At 38.3% G+C, this 11,241-nt stretch overlaps 1 long non-coding RNA gene and 2 other non-coding genes across 3 annotated transcripts; 2 read left to right on the top strand and 1 right to left on the bottom strand.

Annotated features, from left to right (window-relative positions):
- Nucleotides 1-1,757: 1,757 nt before the first annotated feature.
- Nucleotides 1,758-3,668, bottom strand: LOC130104614 (uncharacterized). Its single transcript, XR_008809514.1, has 3 exons — nucleotides 3,531-3,668; nucleotides 2,644-2,839; nucleotides 1,758-1,817 (listed from the first exon to the last, which is right to left on the bottom strand). It is a non-coding gene; the product is annotated as an uncharacterized LOC130104614 (long non-coding RNA).
- A 3,810-nt stretch (nucleotides 3,669-7,478) lies between these two features.
- trnat-agu (transfer RNA threonine (anticodon AGU)) lies at nucleotides 7,479-7,552 on the top strand. The gene has a single exon. It is a non-coding gene; the product is annotated as a tRNA-Thr (tRNA).
- A 141-nt stretch (nucleotides 7,553-7,693) lies between these two features.
- On the top strand, nucleotides 7,694-7,782 carry trnar-ucu (transfer RNA arginine (anticodon UCU)). Its single transcript is given in 2 exon segments — nucleotides 7,694-7,730; nucleotides 7,747-7,782. It is a non-coding gene; the product is annotated as a tRNA-Arg (tRNA).
- The last annotated feature ends 3,459 nt before the right edge of the window (nucleotides 7,783-11,241 follow it).

The following is an 11,241-nucleotide window of genomic DNA, read 5'->3' as shown; positions in this document are numbered from 1 at the left end:
ATTTAACTAAATCATTTAATTCCTTCATTATCAACACTGTCTAGAATAGCGATTTAAGTGTGAATTGCGACTTCTCTTTGTGTTAAGTCAGCCTCAGACTCCGATAGCCTGTGGGGGGTTGGAGGGACAGTTCAGTGCTGTATCGAGCGCGCAGGACAATAGGCATAGGTGTTAATGTTCCTCTTTCATATGGAGAGCGAGGGAGACTAAATAAACTTGTTAAAAAGAGATTCAGCGCGAGAGAGGCAAAGAAAAACGCATGTTTTAATTTAATTATGTTGCTTTGGACAATTTTCGTTTTGTAGGCCTACTGTTTTAATTGTTTAATATAGCTGTCATTTCTTTGGCAATACAAATTTAAAATGTCGCAAGAATAAGATTAGCCTAGTGTTTCTTATTTTGCATCGCAAAAGAAATAAACTCTAAACCCGATGCAACCCTGTTTTAAATTAAAAAAACTGTCCCGACACTTTATTTAAACCTTGAAATGTTCGAACTTGGTTTCAAACTTAAGTAATTTTAGTGTTCTTTTACATTACACAATAATTTAGCAGACTAAAGACGAGCTTCTTCATTTTCATTTTCTGATGCAATCGGCTGACAATCTTCCTTCATCAGTTTTTGTCGTTTGTGCAGCGGCTGCGGTTCTACAGGAATGTAGCAAATTTATGTTGTAATAATAATTAAACAAAACTCTTGACTTTAAATAAGTAAACAGTTATAAACAGTTAGCTATTTAAGCATCAAGAAGGTTAAATATAAACGCTGTTGGCCAACATCAGTTAACAACATGTATGCTACATTGAGATTCGATCTCGAGTCGATTGAAGCTCCTCGAAGCTCGTGTTGTTGCGTTAACCACTGAGCTATCGTCTGTACGTCTGTAAATGTTTTTATTGCAATGTTTTACTTTTTCATTATTTATTCAATTTCATTTCAGTAGCCTAATTTCAGTATTGTGATTATGAATTATTTTAACTATACGTTTCACTTGTTGAATTCATCTGCTACCAGCTTTCAATCGCTCTGAATCAGTGCGGTGCGGCAGCAGATTACGCATTAGAGAGAATAAACAAACACTTTTCAGAGTCTATGATTGTAGCGCCTCTTGGCGGTAAAAGGCAGCAAATACACCACACATTTTACCGCCGCGGTGGAACGGCTGATGTGGGCGTTGTCATGGCTTGCCTCAACATTTGCGTTTGAATAGCGCGCGTCCTCCGTGGGCGTGTCAGATTAACGCGTAATGAAGTGTAATGAGCTGGGGAAAAAAAATCTGACAGCACTCTCTTTTCGTACAGATTACATAAACTGAGAATATTTGTTTTTTATATAAATTACATCATTGAAAAGAAGAGAATTCAAGCTTCATAAAGAAAAATCTCTCGTGCCTGTATGACAAGTATTTGCAGAGTTAGAGTTAATTTTTCGGACGTGTTTCAGAATGGACTGCACTGACAGAGAGAAGGCAAAACTCGCATCATGTTTATTTTTCTTTATTTGACAAAAAGCACAAAACTTTGTTTTTATTGTGAGTATACAGAAAAATAATAGACAATTAACAAGATCGATTGATGTATAACACTTATATGTACGATCAAAATCAACAGAGTATTTTAAGTCTATTTTTCTGCTATGTGAAAAAAAAACGGCAAAACGCGCGGGCGCGTTTCTGGTCCCCAGAGGGTTAAGAAACGTGTGTTGTTTTGCGTCGGTGGCAGATGCGTGACTACATCTGCCATTAACTTGCCTGTGCCCTTGTGTCTCTGGCTGATAAATAATATGGGCATATAGCCCAAGGCAGAAAGTTTTTGGACCTGAAATGAAACAAAGTAATTAACACATTTCCAATATATTATGTTGCTACATTACTATATATGGCAGTCTATCTACTATTTAAAGACCTAATCTGGCAAAACATATTTGTTAACGCTTTCAACAAGTGTTAAGGATGTGATGATTAAAGACATATTGTAAAATTAATACACAGAAATATTCATTCATGAGTATTTCTTAAATTGCCACTGTCAGTGCTCGATTTTGTTTGAAAATAATTAATCAGATGTTGTGAAAGTAATGAAGATGGCGTCTACTCCATACTGACTTTGAATCAGAAACAGAGGGCAGTTTACTTGGTGTATAAACTAGGTACTACTTGATTCATAGTTCATCCCTATCCCTAGTCCCTGCCATCAGTTACACAAGTATTTTAAAATAAGTGTATTCTAGAATATTGCCTACTTATGTACATACATCAATGCATTTTCAAAAAAAATATTCACAACAGAAGTACACCTGCATAAAATGAAAGTATCTTTACATATTGTGTATGGGGAGCTTTTTGGCACACTGTTTATCAGAGCAACTTGCATGTGATGTACATTTATCACTTGAGCGTCATGTGTGCTGCAAAAGCAATAGGGATGTATGGTGTGATTTTTAAAGCGATTGTCTGTCTAAAATTTCATACTGACAAGATGTGCCAACTTCCAACATGCAGGCACGCATGTGAAGCCTGGTACACAGCACACAGCATGGCTGCTATGTCTTCTGTCCATCAACAAACATGGTACCAAATACTGTATGTACTTTACTTAATATTGATAACCACTCAATTAATGAAGCATGAGCATTTTTACTTACAGCTATTTGGGCAGAGGCCACCACCCGAGATGCATTTTTGTTTTTGATGACCCTCTGGCCCCAGTCATCATTAATTTTTGCAGTTTTTAATAACCGCTTGCTTGGCAGTGAGACAAAACAAGCACTGCAGGTTTTGCGGTTGGCCTGCTGACGGACCTGGCAGCTTGGGCAAGGCCTGAATTTTGGCTTTGTCATTCTGAAATGTACACACAAAAAATATAAATATTAAATATCATACAGGGATCCGAACACACATAAGTACAAGAAAGACAGAGCTAGTCAATCTATTAGCATGTGTCATACAGCAGTAGGCTTTGCTTAACGTATCACTTTTCTAACATTATTAAAGGTAATACTAGATCTGGATGTTTGCAAGCTGGCAAATTATTTAAGTGCAGAAAAAGTGTGAAACATAAAGTCGCCAAGCGAGCTGTTTGCTTTCCTGTAGTCATAAACCATCTTTGAATACTGGCATTCCTCACAAAACTTAAGTTTGATTTACTTAGACTTCATGCCAACAGCAATCTTATATTTTAGGTTGGCCTATTGTGCAGACTACAGCAAATTTCGGTAGCACTTCATTTTACAGTACATGTACTTACAGTGTACTTACCTAAGAAAGTACTGGCTAATATAAGGTAAGTACATGGGCTAAGGTTAGGTTTAGGGGTAGGTTCAAGGTTAGTACATAGTTATTACCCAGTTATTGTAATTACAATAATAAGTACATAATTTTACAGTCCTGTTCCCCATGTACATACTAAGTGCTACCCAAATTTAATTTGGTGCAATAACCAGGTATTATATGCCAGTCTCTATCCATTAAATTGGTATATTGTGCGCTTAAAACAACACCAACAAATCAATCTATATTCTCTGATCGCGACCTTTACACTTTCAGTTGATTATAGTGAGTGGAGAAGAGGCAGCAACCCAGGTCCTCCGTCCCTGTAAAAAGCAACCACCACTCAGATGGTAGGGGAGAGAGAGAGAGAGAGAGAGAGAGAGAGAGAGAGAGAGAGAGAGAGAGAGAGAGAGAGAGAGAGAGAGAGAGAGAGAGAACAATAACGACAATAAACAATACAAATAAGACAATAAACAAGACAAATGTGGCTCTTAAAATTGCCTTTTTTTTTGTTGATGTAATGAGGTGCTGTTTTTGTTAAAGGACAGGGATTAAGGAACCTGCAGAGAAAGAGAAGAACAAATCAAAAAAGAATAGATCACCAAACTACATATTACAATATGAATAACTACTAGGCTAAGAAGTTAAGTAAATGCTGCTCTTGTTCATTCGTGCAATCACAATATCATAAAAAAAATGAATGGCTTTAAAAATAAGTATTAGTGTGAGCAAGGGTTCTATCATGATATTTTGAACACATCCTTGTTCTGCCTTAATTCAAATGGATAAACAAACAGGAATAACATGATCAGGGTACTTGTATAAACTTTGCCTTGCCAGACTTAAGCTGTTTTATATATATATATATATATATATATACACTCACCGGCCACTTTATTAGGTACCCCATGCTAGTAACGGGTTGGACCCCCTTTTGCCTTCAGAACTGCCTCAATTCTTCGTGGCATAGATTCAACAAGGTGCTGGAAGCATTCCTCAGGGAGTTTGGTCCATATTGACATGATGGCATCACACAGTTGCCGCAGATTTGTCGGCTGCACATCCATGATGCGAATCTCCCGTTCCACCACATCCCAAAGATGCTCTATTGGGTTGAGATCTGGTGACTGTGGAGGCCATTTTAGTACAGTGAACTCATTGTCATGTTCAAGAAACCAATTTGAAATGATTAGAGCTTTGTGACATGGTGGAAGTAGCCATCAGAGGATGGGTACATGGTGGCCATAAAGGGATGGACATGGTCAGAAACAATGCTCAGGTAGGCCGTGGCATTTAAACGATGCCCAATTGGCACTAAGGGGCCTAAAGTGTGCCAGGAAAACATCCCCCACACCATTACACCACCACCACCAGCCTGCACAGTGGTAACAAGGCATGATGGTTCCATGTTCTCATTCTGTTTACGCCAAATTCTGACTCTAACATCTGAATGTCTCAACAGAAATAGAGACTCATCAGACCAGGCAACATTTTTCCAGTCTTCAACTGTTCAATTTTGGTGAGCTCTTGCAAATTGTAGCCTCTTTTTCCTATTTGTAGTGGAGATGAGTGGTACCCGGTGGAGTCTTCTGCTGTTGTAGCCCATCCGCCTCAAGGTTGTGCGTGTTGTGGCTTCACAAATGCTTTGCTGCATACTTCGGTTGTAACGAGTGGTTATTTCAGTCACTGTTGCCCTTCTATCAGCTCGAACCAGTCTGGCCATTCTCCTCTGACCTCTGGCATCAACAAGGCATTTCCGCCCACAGAACTGCCGCTCACTGGATGTTTTTTCTTTTTTGGACCATTCTCTGTAAACCCTAGAGATGGTTGTGCGTGAAAATCCCAGTAGATTAGCAGTTTCTGAAATACTCAGACCAGCCCTTCTGGCACCAACAATCATGCCACGTTCAAAGTCACTCAAATCACCTTTCTTCCCCATACTGATGCTCGGTTTGAACTGCAAGGAGATTGTCTTGACCATGTCTACATGCCTAAATGCACTGAGTTGCCACCATGTGATTGGCTGCTTAGAAATTAAGTGTTAACGAGCAGTTGGACAGGTGTACCTAATAAAGTGGCCGGTGAGTGTATATATATATATATATATATATATCCCACTAACCATTCCCCCAGTAATCCCTCAATAAGCATTTACACGTCCAAAATAAAATTATGTTTATTTAAAAGATATATAAAATAAAATAAACATGTTGTGTATAGCATTATATATATATATATGCCAACAACATGGTTTTTTTATAAACTTGTAATTTATTTTTATTTTGGACGTGTAAATGCTTATTCATTTATTGCTTTTTAGACTGTTGTAAGCGACTTACCGTGGTGGAATCGCGCTGGGCAATGGTTTCTGCGATGGTCGCACACAGTGACGTGTGCACAAAATTGCGCCAAAATATCAATCATAATGAAAAAGTACAGTCTTAATATTTTATATCCTTGCTCAAAATTTTAAAGGGGTCAGCATAAATGCCTAAGTGAAAGAAACACGGGTGTATGTAGCCATTACATTTAAACACATCACTTCCCAGAATGCATCCATCTCTTTGCCAAAGGATATGTCCATATTAAGCAATAAACATTTCTGCAATAGACTATCACAACCTCATAATCAGTATTGAGATGAAAGTTCTATAAAAGTAGGCTATTTTTTTTTTTGCAAAAAAAGCAAAGTTGTAGGCTATACTGTTGTAGGCTCAGTAAAGCCATTGCAAATTGAAATACCATCGACAATTATAAAATACCCCACCTAAATTAAGGCATGTTTTAAGCCTACAGCAAATAGGCCTATGCAGTCCTGCAATTATGTCATTTTAATGTAGCCCAAAATTATATAAAAAAAGAGAAAAATGTTGTGATACCGATTTAATGGTTTCTGCCCCACGAAAATGTACCGCACCAATTAATGATTATAACAGTAGACCTATACGCTACTGCAAAATACACATTTGCAGCATAAAATTAATCGCCTGAAACCATAATTTCCAGCGCAGGCAAACCGCTGGATGGATAACCCCATTTCGTCAAAATTTAAAGATAAGGGATTTGCATTCAAATATCGGACGACCCCTCTACGTTATCAAGCGACGAATAGGGGGTACCCTCAACGTCGGCTTATGGACGTGAGGGGGAAATGACCAAACAGCAGTAGGCTATGTGATCTAAAATTATAAAATATCCCACCGAAATTAAGGCATGTTTTAAGCATACATCAAATATACAGTCCTGTAAATATGTCATTTTAATGTAGCCCAAAATATATTAAAAAAAGAGAGAAAAATGTCGGGATACCGATTTAGACAATGGTTTCTGCCCCACGAAAATGTATGGTCACCGCACCAATGAATGATTATAACAGTAGGCCTATACGCTAACTGTTACTGCAAAATACACATTTGCAGCATAAAATTAATCGCCTGAAACCATAATTTCCAGCGCAGGCAAACCGCTGGATGGATAACCCCATTTCGTCAAAATCCAAAGATGAGGGATTTGCACTCAAATCTATCGGACAACCTCTCTACGTTATCAAGCAACGAATAGAGGGTACCCTCAACGTCGGCTTATGGACGTGAGGGGGAAATGACCAAACGGCGGCAGTATGTTATCGAAAATTATTAAATATCCCACCTAAATTAAGGCATGTTTTAAGCATACAGCAAATATACAGTCCTGTAATTATGCCATTTTAATGTAGGCCAAAATTATATAAAAAAGAGAGAAAAAAAAGTCGTGACACCGATTTAGACAAGGGTTTCTGCCCCACGAAAATGGTCACCGCACCAATGATTGTAACAGTAGCCTATATGCGCCGCACGCTACTGCAAAATACACATTTGCAGCACAAAATTAATCGCCTAAAACCATCCTTTCCAGCGCAGGCAAACCGCTGGACGGATATAACCCATTTCGTCAAAATTCAAAGATGAGGGATTTGCACTCAAATCTATCGGACGACCCTCTACGTTATCAAGCGACGAATAGGGGGTACCCTCAACGTCGGCATATGGACGTGAGGGGGAAATGACCAAACGGCAGTATGTGACGAATAGGGGTGAGACGGTGTTGTTCAGGTTTTGGAAATAACCCTCTAACTTCAAAGGGACATATTCATGATGTAATCAGCTATTCTCCTGACGTGCTACCTCTTTTAGACTTTGTATACAAAAGCATCGAATCAGGGACAGCACCTGGCGCTGTGGCTTAGTTGGTCAAAGCGCCTGTCTAGTAAACAGGAGATCCTCGGTTCGAATCACAGCAGTGCCTATGCCGTGGGATGTGGCCACTGCTCACCTACCCTTTTTACAGACGTAAATCTTTGGATGCTGAACAGTGTGTATCTCCACAAAAAGTGGAAATCTAAGAAGTGATGTGCAGGCAATAGCGTCTTAAAGCTTGGCTTTTTGTGGCTCTGTGGTGCAATGGATAGCGCATTGGACTTCTAGGTTGTGAATGGAGTTATTCAAAGGTTGTGGGTTCGAGTCCCACCAGAGTCGTGCATACCCTCTTTTGCTCAGATGTCTTTGTGTTGGACAAGCATACGCTTAAACCCATGGATCCACAAACTACTTCTGAAGCATCCCCTTCACGCTCTGCTTATTTCGCTTATTGCACACTGTAAATAAAAGCTCATCAGAGGAGGGTATTGACCTGGTTTCCCAGAAATCCTCACCAAAGTCTAGGTCGTCTTTTAAGAGCAAAAATCGAAAAGGGCATAATAAGAAAAAATATGTGATGCAAAGCAAAGAGGAACGACTGAAGGAACTGTCTGAGTTATTGGATGTAATGGACAGGCTGAATATATGAAAAACCTGTACTGTGTTCGAAATTCTATTTCAGGGGTTAAAAGGTTATAATCGTTAGTTGAACGATGATTCATGGGAACTTGTTGTGTTAGGTAAAAAGTGATAACCATCTCTGAATAGATATGATTTCTGCAAGCATAAAGGAAGCATGAGTTGTCTTTAACCTACAGTGAAACTCTTGCATGTGTGTCCTTAAAAGGAAAATATGAGCTGCTTCTAAGCAACTGCGATGCTTTTTACGTATGTGTTAATTCTGCAAATATGAACTGTATGAAAGAAGGGGACGAAGAGGAGATCTTCGCTCTTCCTTGCAACCACCACTTTGACACGCCAGCAGTTGTCAGAGGCGAGAAGCTTCAAGCCTAGCTAGTATCCATCTGTTAGTTAATACTCATTTATGATCTGTAACAAGTATTCATTTTCATTTGATTATTGTAATAAATTTTGTAACATTTATTATAATCATCTGACTGGACCTTGGATCATTGAGTGTTAGTCACACTCTTTTAATTGGGCCGGGAGGACCCTTCCTGAAGAGAATGACATCGGAGGGTGAGAATTCTTTTGAGATAAGAATAACCCATATGAGATTTGATTGATCAAAATAGCCTAGCCAAAGAGGCAGCATATAATAATTGTATATGTATAAGGAGATACTTATGTGTCACAGGTCGGGGTGTGAGCGCCAGCGGGCCGCCCTCCCCCTCAAATCGGAACACCGCCCCGAGGAGCATGACCGTGGGACACATGAGGCAGACAAAGGGAATAAAATAAATATGTCTTCTTTATTAAAAAATAAAAAAGTCTCTGGAACATTCTCTCTTTGGGGACACTCCGTAGTTTCAGACAGCGAGAGGAATGGACATAATTCACAGCTTCCGCGTTCTCTTCTTCAGCGTTCTCTTCGGGGCTCAGACAGAGAGAGATGCACACACACATGGACGTACCTCCAGTTTCAGACAAAGAGAGGAGTGAACATAATTCACAGCTTCCGCGTTCTCTTCTTCAGCGTTCTCTTCGGGGCTCAGACAGAGAGAGATGCACACACACATGGACGTACCTCCAGTTTCAGACAGAGAGAGGAATGAACATAATTCACGGCTTCCGCGTTCTCTTCGGGGCTCAGACAGAGAGAGATGCACACACACATGAACGTACCTCCAGTTTCAGACAGAGAGAGGAATGAACATAATTCACAGCTTCCGCGTTCTCTTCGGGGCTCAGACCCCAATGGATTTCTAGTCCATCGCCTTAACCACTCGGCCACGACTACAAGCTGGCTGAAGGAGGCTTGTCATTTCGCTTGGTGCCTTGCAGCGTCGCTGCCCGAGGCCAGTGCAGGCGCAGTGCACGAACTCAACAGCAAAACGTTGCGCTCCTCAAAAAAAAGAGGCTCGATCGCCCGAACAGGGACTTGAACCCTGGACCCTCAGATTAAAAGTCGGATGCTTGTTTAAATTTTTTATTACATCTCTCATTCTTTGTTTTATTTTATTTTTATTTTTTTATAAGCACGTAAAATACATTTACTTTTACAAGTTGTAAAACACCTTTTACAAATCAACCCAAAAAACCTCGAACATTTACCACTCATTTTTCATTTCTCAAAACAGCATTTTTACAGTGGCAGCTTTACTTTCACAGTACTCAAGATGTGTCATACTTCTGAAGTCACAAAATTTTCAAAATAGTCCACCCTATCCTCCATTTCCAAGTAACTGTACAGTATTTCTAAATACTCCTCCAATTTTCTTTTGAATAACATCCATAGATTTATTTTTAACTTCTTCTGTTTCACAATGTTTCTTCTACTCCATATTGAGTACTTTGCCAATGCAAACATTACATTTATTACTTTCTTATTTTTACACTTAACATTGACACCAAACATCATTATTTCATTCCAATTAATTTGTTCTTCCTCGACATTTCCCATTAACTTTGGCATAATTTTCTTTAAAAATCCCATCAATTCTTCCAGTTCTGTACAATATAAAAACAAGTGTAAAATTCCTTCATTCTTTTCCTCACACACTTTACATATTGCATTCTGTGCCATTCCAATTTTACACAACCTCATTTCTGAAAAAATCAAGTTTTGTCTTATATAATAGTCCAAACATTCTACTTTGGTATCCAAATACTTCCAATTGATATTACTCCATATCTTCTTCTCATCAATTTCAGGAAATATCTTTTGCCAGAATTGGTTTGCTATTGATTTTCTAAAAACAGAATCTCTAAAACAAATATAAAACACTTTCACAGTACACAATTTAAAATCCAAATGCTTTCCCTCTACTTTAAATAAAACCTCCATTTTGTTATCTTCCCTTTCTTTACTCTATTCTTTTAACCCATTCTTTTGGTATTGCTTGTTTTAAATCCTCATATTGCTTTTTTAAAATAGTCATCTCAAAATCTTCTTTTGCCTCAACCCTAGCATCTACTACTACTTGTATTGGCAAAAACCCCTCTTTTACTTCATATAAAACATCCTTAACTTTTTTAATCCCCACCTCAAACCACTTTTTATAAAAAACCTCTTTGTTTTTCAATAAAATGTATCTATTTAAAAACAATGGTTGATTTATAATCACTTCTCTTCCTTGTGGGTTAAAAGAGACACGTGGTAAAAAATCAATCCACGCATCTAAAACTTCTTTATAAAAATCCGGAATCCCCTTTATACTTCTTTTTTTCAGTTTCATCCACAAAATATCATCTTCCAGCCCCATGTCTCCACATTTATTCAGAAAATATTTCATTATTATTTTCCAGTCACCCTTATTTTCTTCATTTAAATATGTCCTTACTATTTTACCAAGGTTTTTTTTGAGGCCCTTGGGATGTTTTGACATGCACTGACATTTGTGCTTTTTTCAGTTATTTATAAACATGTTAATGGCAACGGTGTAAATTCACTCTATTTAGCACAAACGGGGCTACCATAATATTTGAGCAACATGTATGTACATGTTTGTATTTTTGAGAGAATATTATTTATGCATGGTTATTGAAAAACTTAAAAATAAAAGTTTCTGAAATAAGGCCACAAAACACATATTGATTATTTCTTCACAAGACTTTTGAAAATTGTATCACATAGCCTAGAATATTTGCTCCAAAACTATGTGAGAATCATCCTGA

The sequence above is a fragment of the Rhinichthys klamathensis genome, unplaced genomic scaffold (assembly GCF_029890125.1).
Source record: "Rhinichthys klamathensis goyatoka isolate OS25496 unplaced genomic scaffold, OSU_Roscu_1.1 h1tg000313l_1, whole genome shotgun sequence".
NCBI classification, from domain to species: Eukaryota; Metazoa; Chordata; class Actinopteri; order Cypriniformes; family Leuciscidae; genus Rhinichthys; species Rhinichthys klamathensis.
This window is presented reverse-complemented; position numbering and strand designations above follow the sequence as displayed.